We start from the raw sequence: 20,197 nt of genomic DNA on the forward strand, positions 1-20,197 counted from the left end.
CTCTCCTTGACACTTACTCTCTTCTCTCTCTTCTCCTCTCCTCCCCCTCCCTCCTCCCCCTCCCCCCCCCCTCCTCCTCCTCCTCCTCCTCCTCCTCCTCCTCCTCCTCCTCCTCCTTCTTCTTCTTCTTCTTCTTCTTCTTCTTCTTCTTCTTCTTCTTCTTTTCTCTCTCTCTCTCTGTTTTTTTTTGTTGTTGTTTTTGTTGTTTTTTTTTTTTTTTGTGTGTGTGTGTGTGTGACTGGGGATGGAACCCAGGGGCATTCTACCTCCGAGCTACACACCAAGCCCTATTTTTTGTTCTTTATTTTGAAACAGGGTCTCACTGAGTTGCAAAGGATCTCACTCAGTAGCTGAGGCTGTCTGTGAACCATTATCCTCCTGTCTCAGCCTCCCAAATGCTCAGATTACAAGAGTGTGCCACCACGCCCGTCTCCTCAACTCTCTTGATGATTGAGATGGTTGGTACATTAGAAAAAAGCTTCTTTTGTAGGTATGCAATCACACCTTTCTTTAGTATTAAAACATAAAATATTAGTTGGACCATCTTATGAAGAGTAAGATTACCAGCCTTCCTTGCAGCTACCTCTGGTCATAGGATCACTTTCTGGCTAGTTAGACTGAGTAGAAATGTTATATACAGGCTTCCAAAAATTAGGGAACATACTGTATTTGTGTTGTTCGTGCTGCAGTTTGGAATGCAGATGCAAACGCTAGAGCTTCTTTAGCTACCCTGAAGCAACTCAGAGTAAAACAGACACTGCAGTAGAAGGGCCTCTGGCACCATGTAGTCAAGACACTGGCTCTGACTATCTCTGATATTCCACAGGAAAGAAAAACAGTTATAAAAACTAGTACTATCTTGCATTTCTCATCTCTCAGAGTCTAAAATGGATGCAAATGAACAAACCTACGTTTGGCCCAGCGTGTGTTCTTCATACAAGCTTGTCTTCCATTTTCTGTCTGCCTCCTTGTCTCGCCCATTTTTTTCACTTGAGTCCTGCACACCTCCCAGTCAGATCTCTAGTCCGCCTTCCTTTGCACACTTGGAGCCTTTGCCCTACCTTCTCTTGTCTTAAGTCATTACAACCTACAAGGCTCTTCTGCTATATAACTTCCTTCCTGGATCCTTTCCAGGAAGACAGAGCAGTTCTCAATCACATGACCCCAGAGACTGTTTCCTCATAACCGTGAGCATGCTTTATAGAATGCTCTTTCTATATATTTGTTATGGAAGGGAATAAGCCAAAATCATTGTGTCACATGTGCCAAACTGCACACTTTTATATAATATATTTTATATATTATCTCATCTCCTCTTTATAGTAACTTTATGATACAGAAATACTCATTTCTACTCCGTGTACTATATGCATTTAAAAATCACACTGATGTCTAGGGAGATTTAATTACTTGTCTAAAATTTCATAATATGTGATTGCCAGATCCAGGATATGAATCACATCTGTCGTCTGATTCTGAAATGAATGAATTTTCCAGTCTATCTTGGTGTTTTCCAGCATGTGTCTAATGGTCTGAATATGTAGTATTGTGAAATTTGTGAAGAACAGTGACCAGGTCTTAAACCATGGAATCTGGCCTCTACCAGATCTGTAAAACACAGAGTGTTGTAGAAGATCAAGGACGATACTAGCAATTACTTGGTTGCACATTTTCTGTTTAATCAGCCAATACCTGAAGACCGTGCCAGGACCCGCAGCGTCTCAGTGGAACTCATGTATATGCTGGGAGGCTTAGATGTTATAGAGTACAGAGATAACATTCATCTGTGGAACAACTTAAACCATCACTTAGAACTCTGGCTGAGAAGCCAGGAAAAAGAGCCTGTTTTCTCTGCTAGTCTGCTTCAGCTTCACGCACAGGAAGGGAGGAAAGATCAGAACAGACTTGAGATTACCACTGAGTCCCATTGTGAGCCCAGTTGCAGCATGTCTAGGCTCCAGGGCCACCTACCCGTGCAGGCAAAAATGTTACAGTTATGAAGCAGCCAGCCTCTACATATACGGAAACTCCACCAACATCGAGGTGTAGGCTAAGCTCACATGAGTCTGAATTTTGCCCTGACTTATATATTGGGTGTGTCTGATGGTGGAGAAACAACATCAGGACCACTAAGGCAGCAGTGGGAGACCAGAGCTCGATATAGACCTCAGGACGATGGGATGCTTTTTCTTCTCCGCCCTGCCCCTTCCTCTTCTTCCTCATCCTTATCGAAGGCACACTCCTGGATCTGCCGGTCCAGCTCAGAGAAGCTCTCTTCTCGGTCTGAGCTGCTGTCTACATTGTAGTCGATCTCCTCCATGCAGGGAGGCTCATCATCCAGCTCTGGAGTGTTGATGCTGCTCCTGCTGCTGCTGCTGCTGCACCTTCCAGGGATACCCGGGAAAGCAAGGGCAGAGGGGAAGGAAGGGAGGGAAAAAGGCACACAAAGGAATGGACATAGGAGGAAGGAGATGGAGAGAAAAGAAAGGGAAAGGAAAAGAGAAATTACCCAAAAGGAGGAAGACTTTAATGGGTTGGGAAAGAAGGGTGGCATTTGTCTCTGAGTTTTCTCCTCAAGACTCACTCTTCCTTTAAATGTAGAGCATAGACCCTCCCCACCCCCTGTATTTTCAACCACCATTTTGAGCTGGGGAGGAAATCATACAAAAGTCTCTGGGATTCTTTCTTCCTTTGCCACCAGAGTCTACATTTCTATGCCAATCAGAAGATTTCCAATGAGAAGATGTAAACAACCTCCCATGTTTAGGATTTTCAGGGTAGTTTAAGCTCAAAGCGAACCATGCCAGAATGTGGTCATTGGGCACCCTGGGAAAGAGTGGTACTGGAATTAGGGTCACCAGGACTCAGATCCCTAAGGCACCCCACTCTATCAATCAGCCCCTGTTAGTCAGACTGCACAGTTCTTCTTTGTCATAATGAATAGAGTATTGGAATTAGGAAATTAATCCAGGTCAAATTAATAAATGAGAGAGTGGGGCCAAAGCGTGTTGTTTCCACTGCTTATGCTTCTCTCTTATCTCCCCTGCCTCCTTCTAGTTTATTGACAAATGAAGGATCAACAGAGCCTGACCAGCCAGAGATAGAAGGAGGCAATAGAAATGTACTGAAGACTTCACTACGTATCGGGAGCAGGGAGAATCTCCTCCCAGGGAGCTGTATATCTCCTTCATTTGCATGAGTTCCCTTCTGTCCTGAAGACTTTCTAATCACTCCCTACTTAGGACTTAACCAATTAGGATTAGCAGCATGCTGGGTTTCTACCCTGTGATTTATAGAAGGCAAGCACTTCATAAATCAGGGAAGAGCTGTTCATCCACCTGCCTTGCCATAAACAACGAAAATGGGTAATCAGAGGCACAGCTACATGTTAGCTTGGGAAATGAATCAAAGGCCAGTTTCTTAATTGTCTGCTGTCTGATAGGAGCATCTTCAGAACCTCTGAGCCTTAAACTGAAGGTCTGGGGGGACATTACCTAAGTAGAGAAGGAGAAGAAATATAGGCCTTGTTTTCACAGCCTCACAGCATTATATTGATATCATATTTTACTGGCCATATCGTGGGTAATAAAGTAGTTGAAGAGAGAGGAAAGTAAGAGCCACCCCAGCTGTCATGCACAGTCAAGTCAGCAAGAACATAAAGCGACAGAGCATCACCTGCCAACAAGCTACACACGGAGGTGACGGCGTCATACAATGTCAAGAGCCTGGTTTTAAATCCTGGCTGTGGGATTTCAGAAAACCCTCAATCTCATAGGATGGCAGTAATAGTAGTTCTAAAGTTGAGTTGGATACCAGATTCACACTCGGGGGTTGTTATCTAGCAGAGTGTTCTGGGGAATAAGAAAATTAACAGAATTTCATTGCATCGGTGTGCTGTGGATACTAAGAATGTGGGGAAACTTGGCGTGCATTTAAATTTGTAGCTTCACACCTGGGTTACTACGGTAGCTACTGCAACACCATCCAAATGGGAACTGCTGGTAATTTCTCAAAAACATAATTTTTATTATGTCACTTCTCACTTCAGGACCTTGCAGTGAGTGACTACTGCCTCTTAAATTGAGATGTCTGTCAATGGATGGGACTTTTCCACAAAGTCTAGTTGCCAGGAGTTTGTGAGCAAACGTGGTCAGTCTTTTCTAATAAGGTCTGCCATTCCTTCATGAACAGCATGCTGTAGTAATTCACAAACCTGTAAACCCCTCTATAGTCAAGTTGCTAAGCTTCTTTTATTGTGGGAATCCAAATACAACAGACTTAGGCTACCAGCATTTGGGAGGTTGAGACCGGAGGGTCGCGGTTCAAGTGCAACCTGAGCTACTTAGTGAGGCCCTATGCAACTCAGTGAGACCCTGTTTCAAAAAAAAAAAAAAAGAATTAAAAATAGGGCAGGGGGTGTAGCTCAGAGGTCTAATGCCTCTGGGTTCCATCCCCACACCCTCAAAAAAAAATTAAACAAAAAAAAGAGACTTAATGTTTCTCTAAACCTTTATTCATGCAACAAACTTCCTACATTTATAGGGATCTTCCAATTTCTCATCCTTGGTTGGTCGGTCTTTCCTTCCTTCCTTTCTCCCTTCCTCCCTTCCTCCCTTCCTTTCTTCTTTCTATTTTGTGTTGGAGGTTGAGCCTAAATGCATTCTACATCTGAACTATGCTCTCAGACCTTTTAATTTTTATTTTGAAACAAGGTTTACTAATTTCCCTAATTTGCTAAGGATCTCCCTAAATTGCTGAGGCTGGCCACTAAACTCTAATCCTCCTACCTCAGCCACCCAAGTACTGGGAAGGCATACCTTTTATAAAACCTTTATATTGGCCCGGCATGGTGGCGCACCCTTGTAATCCCAGCATTTGGGAGGCTGAGACCTACCTGGAGGATCGCGGTTCACGGACAGCCTCAGCTACTTAGTGAGGCCCTCTGCAACTCAGTGAGACCCGGTTTCAAAATAAAAAATAAAAAAATAGGGCAGGGGGTGTATCTTAGATGTCAAATGCCCGTGGGTTTTATCCCCACACCCGCAAAAAAAAAAAAAAAAAAAAAAAAAAGGACTTATAAAAAGCTCATTTTAACCTCCACCAAATGGCTTTTTTTTTTTTTTTTTTTTTTTTTTTGCCATACTGGGGGTGGAACCCAGAAGTTTTCTACCTCTGGGCTATACTCCTAGACCTATTTTATATTTTATTTGGAAACAGGGTCTCATTAAGTTGCTGAGAGCCTCACTAAGTAGCTGAGGCTGGCTTCGAACCTGTGTGATCCTCCTGTCTCAGCCTCCCAACCTCAGGGATTACAAGCGTGCGCCACCACACCTGGCCCAAACGGCCATTTGGATAAGCTTCTTCCTTCTTGAAAATTTTTCCTCTAAATATTTTTCTTCACATGTTCTCTTACTTTGTTTATATCCTGAACTTGGGCACAGTCTTATTATCAAAGTATAAAGCTCGTACCTCTGACAAATTAATATTTAATTTTATTCTATTCTAGAATGTACTAAGGACATAGTAGCTTTAGAGTTACCAAAATGAACATGTAACAGGGGGATATATTTTTAAAAATATATTGTGGATTAGTTGGGGAAGAATTGCTTTTTTCTTGATTTCTCCTTTGAATGTCTTTTTCCCAAAAAATGTATTCATTTTTCAGAGATTTCATATGTGATTCATACCACAATTACCATATCAGTGTAATTTAGTGATATAAAACAAAGATGGCTTCTTTTATGATTGGGGAGACATAGGTCAAAGAGTGCAAAATAGCAGACCTATAAGATGAACAAGTCTAAAATGTGATATACAATATTAGGGTTAATATTAATAAAACTATATTATAGTAGAATATTTTCTTAAATAAGTATATTTTAGCTGCTTTCCTTTCAAAAAATATAACCCTGAGATGACATATACATTAGTCTGCTCCACTAAAATAACTATCTTACTTTGTGTGCTACAATCATGCTAGTAACCTCAACTATGCACATTAAAACTTCAACACCATTTTATCAACAATTTACTAAACAACTACACAGAAAATCAAAGAATATGTCTCTATAGGGTGTGGTAGAACATGCTTCTGATCTGAGTACTTGGGAGGCTGAGACAGGAGGATTACAGGTCCATGGCCAGCCTCAGAAACTTAGCGAGGCCCTCTGCAACTTAGTGGGACACTGTTTCAAAACAAAAAATAAAATACGGCTGGAGTTGTAGATCAGAAGTAGAGTGACCCTGGGTTAAGTCCCCAGCACCCACCTCCAAAAATGTCTTCAGGGAAAGAAAAAGTACATTAAAAATGAAAATATCAAATATCAAATTTGTGGAATATAAATAAATTCATGCTGAGAGAAAATGTGAAAGTAGTAAATCCTCAGCAAAGCACAGTCAAAATTCTAACCTACCACCTGCATCAAGTAGAGAAGTAAGAGTGAGTGAAAATACAAAGCAAGTGAGTAGAAGAAAGCAAATAAAGATGAAACACCAGTGTGATTAAAACAAAAATAATAAAAATAATTAATAAAGCAGAAAGCTGGTTACTTTTATATCAAATTGAATTTAGCATTATATAAGAATAATTATGAACCTTGACCACATGAGGTTAATTTCAGGAAGTCAAGCCTTTTTAAGTATTCAAAAATAAATAAATGTAATCTACCATATTAATAGATTCATGAACAAAATTACATGGTCATCTAAAAGTAGGTAGAAAAATGTAATAAAATTGCATTAATGGTAAAAAACGCTCTTAAAATAGCATTAGAGGGGATTCCCACATTGAAAGATATCCACTACAACTGGTAGCTAGTGTTGTACAGAATGGATAAAGAAAGACTGAATACCTCTAAGATTGGGAACAAGGAAAAGATGTTCATTTTTATCATCACTCTTCAGCATAGACCTCAAATTCTAGCCAAAGCAGTAAGGCAAGAAGATAATAATAATAAAAGACATATGGACAGAAAGGCAAGAAACAAAACTGTCTCTATTTGAGGAATACATGAAAGGAAAACAACAACAGAAATCTCCTAGAACTAATGAAGTCAGAGAGGTTGTAGGATACATTATCAATTATATCTCTTATGTAATAATAATGAACCTGCTCCAATGGCTAAACATTTATAATCACTAAGCAAAAATGAAATACCTAGGTAAAAACCTAACAAAATTCAAGATGTATACAAAAATTTATACAAAGATCAGATAATGAAAATGAGAGATATAAAAAGTGGAGAAGCAGATGTGACCTAGAAGACTCAACATTTTGAAGATGACCATGGTCCCCAAATTGATACACAAGTCAGCATAATTTCTAGCAAAAGCTCACACAAGTGCTGTGTACATGGATATTCATCACACTCCCATCTTCACTGTGATGTAAAATTACAGTTCACCAATACAATAAAAAAAACTCAATATAATTTTTGTTGTGTTAGACACGATTATTCTAAAATTTGTATGAAAAAGAAAAGGGTCTAGAAATAGCTAAAATAATGTTGAAAACAAGAGGAAAATAGGAAGCATCACTCTATTCAAATTAAAGATGTGTATAGTAGACAGCAATGGAGACAGAAAATATGGGGCGTGACAGACACATACATCAATAGAGAGCAGAGAACACAGAAATGGACCCAACAAGTAAGGTCATCAAGGGGTTTTTGACAAAAAATCAGAATAAATTCAATGGAGAAAAGACAATCTCCAACAATCTTGGAGCAACTAGATCTATATAAACAAAAGAAGAAAATTAGCCTTCATTGAAATTTCATACATTATAGACGGAATGAGCTCAAATGGGTTTAAGTTCAAGTATAAAACATAAAACTCTAATATTTTAGCAAAGGAAACTTAGGATAGAAACCTTACAGCTAGGCAAAAAAAAAATCTTAGAAATGACATAAAAATCAAAATCCACATGAGAAAAAATTGGTGAATTGGACTTCACCAAAAATAAACTTTTATTCTGAAAGACTTCATTGAGAAGATGAAAATTACAAGCTCCCAACAGTGAGGATATATTTCCAAAACACATATCTGATAAAAGACTCATATTTAGAATGTGTTTAGAACTTCCAAGCAACTATAAAAAAATTTATTTAGCAAATATGCAAATGACATAAAGAAACATTTCCCTGAAGAAGATATATGGATAGCAAATAAGCACATGAAAAGATGTTCATCAACACAAACCATTAGGGAAATGCAAATTCAGGCTGAGGAAATATCACTATATGCCTATTCAAAGAGAAAATTAAACGTAGTCATATTACCAAATGCTGGAGAGGACGTAGAGGAATTCAGTATTAATACACTGTTTGCTGCAGGGAATGTACAACAATCCTGGAACGCAGTTTCTAGGTTCCTAAAAACTCCCTAAGTTTCTCGTGCATTTGTACTCTTGGGCATTTAGCTCAGAGAAATAAATATTTATTTCTACACTAAAACTTGTACCTGATTTTTCACTGAGGTTTTATTTATCACCTCTCAAAACCTGATAACAATAAAGAATGTCCTTAAGTCAATGCACTGTGGAAAATGCATACCTCGGGATCCTGCTCAGCCATAATAGTGAACTATTGATACTTGCAACATCGAACATGGATCCAGTGAACACTGTGCTCAGTAGATAAATAATAAAAAAGCCAATCTTAAAGGATCATAAACTGTGATTCTACGTATGTAGCATTATAGGGATGATGTAATTATGGGGTTAGAAAATCAATGAATGTCTGCCAGGGATACTTTGGAGGGATTTGGTGTGACGATAGAGAAAATCACTCCTTTTTTATGGGTGCCTTGTAATGATACCACTTGATGAAGTTCAGGGTGACTGATGGAAGGCACATACACAGCATTGTTGAGCCCTCCCCCAGCTGCCATCCACTCCCTCCCCGTTCCCCTGCTGAGCACAGTGATTGGCTTTGCTAAGTTTGTATTTGTGCACCATGTCCATCGAGGTGTTTCCTTCTTCAAGTTCTTCTTCCCCTCCCGTAGGCCTCTGTTGGGTCCCTCCTTCACTCCACTGAGGTTTTTCCGCTTCTGTCTGGAGTCCCTCCTTGGTCCCAATTTCTCCCTAGCTTCTGCATCTGAAGAGAAACATCCAACTTTTCACTTTTTGTGACTGACTAATCTCACTCATCATAATATTCTCTAGTTCCACCTATTTTCCTGCAAATGACATAATTTTGATCTTTTTTATGGCTGAGTATGATTCCACTGTGTATATATTCCAAATTTTTGTAATCAAGGAAGATCTTTGTTTCCATGGCACCGTCTTGTGCCATGAATACGGTGATGGTTATAGGCCTCTCCACAGAGGAGGCGATAGTACTGTATACATATTTCATGCCACTGTCAATTTCCTGGTTTTGATATTGTACTCAGTTACATAAGATGCTGTCACTGAAGGAAAATTCTGTACTGTTATTGCAACTTTCTGAGAATCTATGTCAAAAATCTAAATATTTCAAAGTTTAAAAGGTGAAAAGTAAAGAGATATTATAGCTAAAATGTCCAGGAAGTTTAAAAGTACACAATCTTGGTGTTTCCACAGAAACATCTAAAATTAAACTATACACAAATGAAACAAAATCCATAACTTCAAGCTGGGCATGGTGACATATACCTATGGCCCCAGTATTTGGGAGGCTGAGACAGGAAGGTTGCAGGTTTGAGAATAGATTCAGCAACTTAGTAAGATGCTGTTTCAAAATAAAAAGTAAAATAGGGCTCAGAAGTAGAATATCCCTGGATATGATCCCCAGTACACACACACACACAAACACACACACACACACACACACACACACACACACACACACTCACTCCCAAACTTCACATTATTATTTTCAACTGCCTCATTGGTATCCCCCTCAGAAATTCCACCATCTTCTCAAACTCTACCTACAAAGTAAACTGACTTTGTTGCAGAATTGCCTCTTCTCTGTCCCTCACCTCCATGTAAATAAAAGCTTGCTTACCCTTTTGCATATATATATATGGAACTATATATAAAGTTTATATATATAAGGTTTATATGTATATATACTTTATATATATTTATATATATAAAGTATATGTATATATATATGTATATATATGTATGTATGTATATAAAGTTTGTATGTATATGTGTATATATATATACATATATATGTATGTATATATATGTATGTGTGTGTGTATATATATATATATATATATATATATATTAATACTGGGTATTAACCCAGGGATATTCTATCTCCAACTTATACCCCCAGCCCTATTTTATATTTTTTCTTTTCTTTCTTTTTTTTTTTTTTTTTTGGTGGTACTGGGGTTCCTGGAAGCCCTTCTATCTCCGGGCTACACTCCCAGACCTATTTTATATATTTTCTTATTTGGAAACAGGGTCTCTTAAGCCAGGGTGGCTGGCTCCAAACCAGCACTATCCTCCTGTCTCCGCCTCCCAAGCGCGGGAATTACATGCATGTGCCACCATGCCTGGCTCTATTCTTTATTTTGAAACAGGGTCTCACTAAGTTGTGGACGGCCTTGTTCAGTAGCAGAGGCTGGCTACAAAACTTCTATCTGATCCTCCTATCTCAGCTTCCCAAGCACCACCACCCCGGCTACGTATGAGTCTTAGCTCTGAGCAGCGCATGGTCCCTGACCTCTCCTTCCCTCACTCGCCACCTTCAGTTGGCCATTACATTCTGCTGGTTGTGTCTCCTTATTTTCTCTTGAGCATGCTCTTCCACTGCAGCTTCTGAGTGGTTCAGGTCGCAGACGGCTTCCTACATCTTACTCTATTTGTGCCTTGCTACCTCATCTTTCTCAGTCCACAGGCACATTTACTAACATGCCCATTCAAGAGCCTTGGAGCTTCAGACTTGCCCTCCTGACTCTCCAGCATCAACGATGGTGGCGTGTGAGGCCCACGTGTTTCTGACCAATGAAGGTGCTGGTCTGACTCTTTTTTCCTCTGGTTTGTATGTGCTTTGGGAACACTTCTCATCTATGATACTAACTCTGAGAATCAAGTGGATCCTTCACTGGTTTTCCTCTCCTTACCATCCCATCTCTGTGCTCCCAAAGCCCCTGGTATGTTTCTCTCACAACTTTACTTATAAAGACCATCCCAGCCAGAGCGTTTCCTTCCGGAAGGATTCATACAGCTCTGTATCCTGAGCATCTGTCCCACAGGAGGATCAGCCAGACCCTTTCAAACAAACAACCTAAAGATTGAATGAATTTGCAAATGGGTTGTGGGCGTGCATGCCTATAACCATAGCAATTGGGAGGCCAAGATAAGGGAATCACAAGTTTGAGCTCAGGCTCAGCAACTTAAAGAGACTCTGTTTCAAAATAAAGAATTAAATAGGGCTGGATTTGTAGTTCAGAGGTAGAATGCCCCTGAGTTCAATCCCTAATATCATAAAAAAAAAAGGAAAATGACATCCCTTTTATTGACCCTGATCCTGAGAGAAAAATGCTTTGCACTTGAAATCAGGAAAAAGAACAGTAATGAAGAAATTAAGGTATTTGATTGCAATTTTGCATGTCAGACTTACTCTGGAATTTACATCATTTTGTCAATATCTAAAAGTTAATTAAGAGAAACTGAAGGAATTTTCTTCCCAGGTCTTTTTCTATTTTGTTTTGTTTCCTATAACCACAACCGGATCTGTGACCCAGATAGCTAGTAAGATGAGCTGGTTTTAACATATATTTTACTGCAGACAAAATATAAAATATTTAAGTAATCAGTGCAGCTGAACAATCTCAAGCTTCCTTTCAGCCTGTGCAGAAATAAAATAAAAAATTAAAATGAATAAAATATTCAAAATATACCTTAAAAATTTTAATATTCCATGTAAATCTAGACAATAATTTTGATCATTTTAGAATGATTAGAAGCCCTCAAATTTCCGACTCTGACATTGTTTCATAATAGTAAGAACTGTTCAATTCAGTTAGATTTGACTAGACTGAATAGACATAGTCATGGTGGAAATTATTCCCTTTCATGCTACATTTTTACTTTCTTCTAGTAGTTGTTACTTAAAAAACTAGCAACAGTGACAGTAATTATCTCTAGGTGGTTTAATATGGAGTAATGAAAAACATCTATTAAGTGACTCCTAAATATTGACTTTGTCACTAAAAAATATTTAGCGTTGCACATGGTGCTTAATTTTTTCAATACTTAAATGTCAGTTTCCAGAGCTCAGTATAAAAGATGAAAAATCATAATCCAGCCATCTCTCAGTACAGTGGATGGTGTTGATATTGACTGATTGATCAGAAGTCTCTCACATGAATGACAAGGGAATCATCATGATTTTTAGAGAAGGAGGGCAGCTGAGGGGGCTGTCTTTCCACCAACATCTTTTGTTGAGAGTTTTAACCAAAGCATTGTAATCACAGAAGACAGAAAAGCAGTCATGGGGCGAGTCATGGAAAAACACCAAGGTAGTCTTGGATGAATCGGGAAATGAAAGGCAAACATTCTGGAGAATAGGAACGTTGTCTGGGACTTTGCTCACCGATCTCATTTGTTTCTTGGAGATTTTTCTGCAAACAGAAACCTCCACCTGGATGGGCAGATTGTGGCCCTCCCAAGCCAGCCGGATTGAGGTGACCTCAAAGCTGATGACTAAATGTTCCCATCACTTCAATATTTACGAAGGCTTGATTCTAGAACTCTCCAGATAACAAACTCACAATCTCTTATATGATATAGCCTACTATGCACATATAACATATGCATATTCTTTTATATATTGTACATCATCTTCAGATTATTTTTAATACCTAATACAGTGTAAATTCTATGAGAATAGTTGTTATAGTAATTTCTTAGGGAATCATAACAAGAAATAAATCCTGTACACCTTTGCCATAAATGCGATTTGTGGGAGTTTGTACTCAAGGTTGAACCTAGGAACATTGTATCTCCAAGCCACACTCTAAACTTCCAGCTTTTTTATTCAATTATTCTATTATTATTATTATTATTATTATTAATTATTGGTGTTGTGGATTGAAGCTAGGGGCATTCTACCTCAGGGTCACACTCTAGCCCTTTTTATTTTGAATTAGGGCCTTCCTTACTAAATTGCTGAGGGCCTTGCTAAGTTGTTTGAGGCTGGCCTCAAACCTTAGTCCTACTGTCTCAGCCTCCCAAGTGCTGGGATTACAGGAGTACACCATAATGGCCAGCTCAGATGCAATTTAGAATATATATCTGAACTGCAAGTAATCGCATTCAGGATGTAGAAACTATAGTAGGCCAGTTGCATTTACCATAAAGAGGTTCTTAATTCTTAAATAAAATCATACTTATCAAAGTGTTACACAATGTTCCTGTATTAAAGAAAAATAGACAAACACAAATTCAGTCTTTACATTTCTTCTTAGAAAAGCCAGGAGTTATATTGGTCCCCTCTGTGGCCCCTCCCACCACTAAAATTCTATAATTGAGCCGGGCGTGGTGGCGCACGCTTGTAATCCCCGCGCTTGGGAGGCGGAGACAGGAGGATCGCGCTGGTTCGGAGCCAGCCTCGCTGGCTTAAGAGACCCTGTTTCCAAATTAAAAATATAAAAATAGGTGTGAGAGTGTAGCCCGGATGTAGAAGGGCTTCCAGGAACCCCAGTACCACCAAAACAAAAAAACAAAAAAAATTCTATAATTAACTTTATGTTATTCATCCTATGTTGCAATGTATAATTCTCATGCACTGTGATAGAAAAGAATTGGTTTATCTGCCTTGGGTATTATTGCACCTTTTATCTGCCATGTCTTCCTCAGTTTTCTTTCCAAACTTTCCTCAGTCCTGTCAACAGGAATCCAATCTATTCTTTAAAGTGCAACTCAGATATTGCTTAATTGTTTCACGCATTCATGTGGACCTTGTTTCTCTCTTATCTAAAAATCAAGAACTCCCATCTGAGATTCCTTGGCTTGCCCTGCCTTTATCTGTGCACACTTCTTCATAGCCCTCTTCTGTGGGCTGAATGAGGTCAGAGGGTGAATTGCACCCCTGCAGCAAGGCCTGTCAGCTACAGCACTAGTGACACTGGTGGGACGAGTCTTCCCTGAGCTGGCTGTCCTGTGCCCTGAAGCACAGACTATGCTTAGCAGAATCACTGGCCTCTACCCACAAGATGCCAATAGCCCTGCCATTTCTTTTCTGCTCAACCTGTGACAACCAAACTATCTCCAGACACTGTCAAATATCATCAGTTGAGACCCACTTATAAAAGGGCCTAAAACTTAAGAAAGCTGGGGACGGGGGGATTGAGTAAAAGGTGTGTTTTATGGGAAGAATATCATATAAAGTAAAGAGAAATGAAAACAAAAATCTCGACAAAATATTCTGTTAGAGAAAAAAATTGTCTAGGAATAAAAGCTCCCCCTCCCCCCCAAAAAAGATGATGGAAAACATCAGTCACAATCAAAAGCCAATCTAGTGAAGTTGTCAATTTTCTGCAATTAAACTAGACGTCGATTCCATCAAAATACCAGTGGCCATCATTATCTGTAATATAATCATCAGGAAACATTACAAGTATTCAGCTGAAATTCAATACCAAGATTCTCCTGTCAAGTGGCACCACTAGCATTAATTATCATTTTTTCTGGATGTTCAGTTCAATAAAATTTGCCAAGAATAAACAGAATATTTAAATACAGAAAGGGAATAGCACCACTGTTGCTTATTGATGCTATGATTGTATACTTGGGCAACACAAGATAAAAGAACATTTGGGATACAAAAAGAACTAATTTATGTGACCAGCTGTATATAAATATTAATAGTTTTGCTATTTATCACTATACGCTTAAAATTTCATTTATTTATTTAATTCTTTTTTGCAGGTCAGGGGGTGGAATCCAGGGGCATTCAACTTCCGAGCTATATACCCCCTGCCCTATTTGTATTCTTTATTTTGAAACAGATTGAACCTCTGGGTTCAATCATCAATATCAAAAAGAGAAAAATATATGTAAAATATTTAGTCACATAAATAATAAAAATAGATATTCTTACATGAAAAAGTAATATCCCTGTGAATGATATGTCACATCTATACAAAAAGAATTATTTTAAAGAGCATTTTATCTAATCATAGTAATTTGTAAAATTATTATACAACTAGAAGATTAACTCATTCAGAAAAATATGGAATTATAGAAGAATAAATTATTGAAAGAGTAATAAAAAGTTCCAGAAGGCCTTACTAAGTAGCTGAGGCTGTCCGTGAACCTCAACCCTCCCATCTCAGCCTCCCGAATCCTGGGATTCAAGCGTGCACCACCATGCCCAGCTTTACACTTAAAATTTTAACGTGAAAAAGGCTCTAGCTGGGCACAGTGGTACATGCCAATGAAGGCTGGGATAGGAAGATTGTAGGTTCCAGGCAAGCCTCTGCAATGTAGTAAGACTGTTTCAAAAATAAAATAGGAGCAAGGTGTGGTGGCGCATGCTTGTAATCCCAGCGCTTGGGAGGCTGAGACAGGAGGAGGGCATAGGTTCAAAGCCAGCCTCAGCTACTTAGTGAGGCTCTCAGCAACTTAGTGATACCTCTGAAGGTAGAAAAACTGCTGGGTTCCACCCCCCAATACCACACATAGAAAGAAAGAAAGAAAGAAAGAAAGAAAGAAAGAAAGAAAGAAAGAAAGAAAGAAAGAAAGAAAGAAAGAGGAAAAATAAATAAAATAGGGCTGGTAGTGTCTTTCGAACGCAGAGCATCCCTGGGCTCAGTCCCTAATACCACCAGCATGCATGCGTGCGTGCGCGCGCACACACACACACACACACACACACACATACACACAAAATGTTAGTGGGGAACATTGGTGCAAACCTGTATATCTAGTATTTGAGAGGCTGAGACAGGTTCTAGTTTGTAGGTTTTAGGTCAGCCTCAGAAACTTATACAGGCACTTAGTAACTTAACAAGACCCCGTTTCCAAAAATAAAAAATAAAATAAAAGGGGATGGGAGGCTAGAATGCCCATGGGTTTAATCATTAGTATCAAAATGAAAAATATTTAGTCACATAATTAAATAAATATATATATATGAAAAAGCAATATCCCTGTGAACAATAACTGTCACATCTATACAAAAAATTATTTTAAAGTCTAATCATAGTAATTTTTGAAATTATTATACAATGAGAAGTTTAACATTCAGAAAAATATGGAATTATGTAAGAATAAATTATTGAAAAAAGTAATGAAAAGCACCTTCTCTGTCCATGCTAATGCACTTTACTAGCTACTATTGGAAAACTTTGTGCTAAAGCTAAAGAAATATACAGATAGTATAATAAAACAGAAAGTTGCCAATGAAGACTCCCATATATGTATGTATGTGTATACACACACACACACACACACACACACACACACACACACATATGTATATATAGACACATACATACACTGCTACATTATAAGAGGGGCATGATTCTTCGAATAGAATACCTACAAATGTTTTGGCATGAAATAAAGTTATAGCCCAGCCTTACGCCTTGATAAAAATTTAATTCTAAATAGCTTGATTGTGTTAGGAAAACACATCACAGAAATACCAACAGAAAGTGAAACTAATGTTTTATAAAATTTATTATAGAATTCTTTCTAAAGGCTATTTAACTCCTTAAAATGTATCTAAGAAGTAAAGCAAAAAATCTAAAAACGGATATGTGTGTTTGAAGGAATGTAAAAACTTCAAAAAGGTTTACATGTACAAAACCAGCATAGGATTATTATCTGTAATAGTTAAAAAGAAATCTATGAGACCAAAAAACAAAATTTACATGAGTGAAAAATAATCAGGACAGCCGGGCATGGTGGCACACAGTTGTAATTACAACAATTGGGAGGCTAAGACAGGAGGATCACGGTTTGCAGACAGCCTCAGCTTACTTAGTGAGGTCTTTTGCAAGTCAGTGAGACCCCGCTTCAAAATAAAAAATAAAAAATAGGGCTGAGAGAGTTTAGCGTGGAGGTAGAATGCCCCTGGGTTTCATCCCCAGTACTGCAAAATAAATAAATAAATAAATAAATAAATAAATAAATAAATAAATAATCAGGGGAATAAGAAAAAAAAAGTTTGCATAAAGAATATAGGAAGAAGCCAAGAGTGGTGGCGCAGGCTTGTAATCCCCGCACTTGGGAGGCCAAGACAGGAGGATGGCGCAGGTTTGGAGCCAGCCGTGCTGGCTTAAGAGACACTGTTTCCAAATAAAAATATATAAAATAGGTCTGGGAGTATAGCCCAGAGGTAGAAGGATTCCATCCCCAGTACCATCAAAAAGAAAAAAATAAAAAGAATATAAGAAGAAAAGCATAAGTAAAATTGAAGGAAAAATAATAAAGTCATTCTTAAAGAAAAATGTAATGAAAATATAGGATGTCATTGTTCACATAAAAAATTGACACTAGAAATGTGAGAGATTAGTAAGTGTTCCATTAGAGAGGGTCCAAATAAGCTGATATCTTCTGATAGTCTTTTTGGAGAGTAATTTTACAAATATGAATTAAGAGCTCTTAAAAAAAATAGGTGCAATCGTTCATCCAGATATGCAGCACCCAGTTAGTGGAAAGGTTGGTCAGAGAAATTTGTTTTATCCACCAGAAAGCTCATCTCAGAATTGTTTAAAAATGGAGTAACATAGAAACAGACAATCCTGAAACAAGCTCGTGGTAAATTGGATGTACCTATTTTCTTACTCAAACTGCAAAAACAGAAAAGTACAAACCTTTTAGTTATAATAAAACTAGGACATTAACTGAACATCAAACCACGGAATATAAAAATAGATACAGTAAGCATAGGAACATGTGCTTCATGTAAAGCAAGAGTATTAAGAAATGGTAAATCAATATCTGATTGTCACACAGGCTGAAGAATCCTCAGAAGGTAAGTGAACACTCTGACTTTTGAGAACCAAACAAGGTTTTTGTTCCCGAGGAAACTTAGTCTTAGGGAAATACTATTCGAGTGAGAAACATATTCATCAGACCATATTTATTTTAGCTGAAACATGTGGAGTTGGGTAGGACTGAAGAGAAAGTCATGGTCATTTTTCAATGACACAACTACTTCAGGGGAATTGTCTTTGAGTGAGGTCAGAGGAAAATGAAAATCAAGAACGGATATACCGCATGCATGTAGACAATTAACAGACAATTAAAAATGCTTAAATATCAAGTATTTGAAGGCTACTTTTTAGTCAAAACGGAACACCAAAAATATTAAATTTAAAATAACTAAAATTTATTCTGGAACCTTAAACTCTAGGCAAGCTTTATTCCTACTTATCATCCATGCCCCTGTTCATGTAACAGCTTATTTACCGTTTATTTGGCACCATAAACACTAAAAGATAAGAATAACTTTTTATACATTAAAAGAACTTGAAAGTAATTAAAGATACCTTTTGCCTCAATAACTTCCTTGGTAACAGACATGAAAATAGAACAATAAATGATCAACTTAATGGTAAAATACATAGGTCAAAGATATAATGGGAAAAAATATCATACAGAAAGATTTAAATTGCAGATCAAAAGGAGAGACCAGGTGTTAGAAATAAATGGTGACTGAACAAACCATAGCAAGATATGGTCTTACTTATTGAGCCATCCATTCAGTCACAGAGCAGAGTTCCCTCTTTGTGCCAGCCAGTATGCTCGGAGCTGTGCATGTTTTAACTTCAAGGTGGAAGGGTGGGCAAGAAGAAAAATGTATTTCTAAAGTGGGGAACATACACTGATTTTAATGTTCTAGAATGTGGGAGAAAATGTGCCAGGAAAGGCAAAAAATCCGACCAAATTATTCCATAAAAGCCAAGATACTGTGCAAAATACACAGGCAGGATTTCAAGAAATTCAAAAACGATTCGCTTTCCTTAGGAAAGTGCAGGTGTCGTGCACTTGATAGGAGAACTTAAGAAAGTCCAAGCAACCCAAAGATGAATCAATGAAGATCTGAGAAACAAAAAGATGTGATTTAAAAAGAGTTGATGAACATAGCACTACGTTAAATATCAGTAATCTGAAAATATTTGTTTGTTTGTTTGTTTGTTTGTTTGTTTTGTGTGTGTTACTGAAGATTGAACCCAGGGGTATTCTACCTCCAAGATATACCCCCAGTTCTTTTGATTTACTCTTTTGAAACAGGGTTTCCCTTGGTTGCTGAAAGTCTTGCTAAATTGCTGAGGCTCGTCCTGAACCTGTGATCTTCCTGTCTCTGCCTCCCAAACACTGGGGTTGCAGGCATCCCTGGCTTGGAAGGACTGTTTTGAGAACAAAAGTAAATGTTATAAAATTGGTCGGTGTAGAACTGTCAACAGCCTAAGAGGAAAAAGAAAATGTAAGATGATGTAGAAGATATGACATTCAGTGTCACATTTTTTATCTTTAACCTTTACAGATTGATTCTGGTTGGTGAAATTTTGAGCTTGCCATAAGAAACCAAAACAAAGATACCAAGTAGGATCTCCTATGGCAAGGAATAAAGGATTCAGTTTGCCAAAGATAAACCTGCAATAACACAAGAAAATAATCCACCTTGATCAACAGTCAGGAGATATGAAAGTCAAAAAGAAACACTCATACTTGAAATAATATAACAATCTGGAACAGATCATAGAAAAGAATGTGCTGAAAATAATTAAATAATTAAATTCTGACAATATAGAAAATAAAATTCTTTTGAAAGAAAATGTGGACTTAAGCAGATTATCATTAAAGGTGTCATTAAGCATATTATCTCTAAATACAAAGTTCAATTAAAAGATTAATAATATGGTTAAATAAGAGAAGACAGAATCCAACAGAGAATTCATAAAGAAAAATTATTTTTAGAAGTAGAGTTTACAGTAATTTGGTAAAAGGCAGTATTTAAAAAATAATAGTAAAAAGGTGATAATCCTCAATTGGAGAACTCTGGAAAGGAGAAAAATTAAGGAACCAACAAAGTCCATAATTAGATATATCATAATATCCATCAATATAGAAGGGAAAACCTTAGAAAAATTGGTAGAGAAAGAAAGAATACCTTTAAATAAACAAAATTTAGATCATAGTAGACTATCAATTTTTAAAGAGTCAATAGGAGAATCTAAATGACAAGGACTTCCTGTAGTTTCTTTAAATTTCTCTACAAATATAATTTATTCCAAA

Source organism: Muscardinus avellanarius, assembly GCF_963383645.1.
Source record: "Muscardinus avellanarius genome assembly, chromosome: 3".
Taxonomy (NCBI): domain Eukaryota; kingdom Metazoa; phylum Chordata; class Mammalia; order Rodentia; family Gliridae; genus Muscardinus; species Muscardinus avellanarius.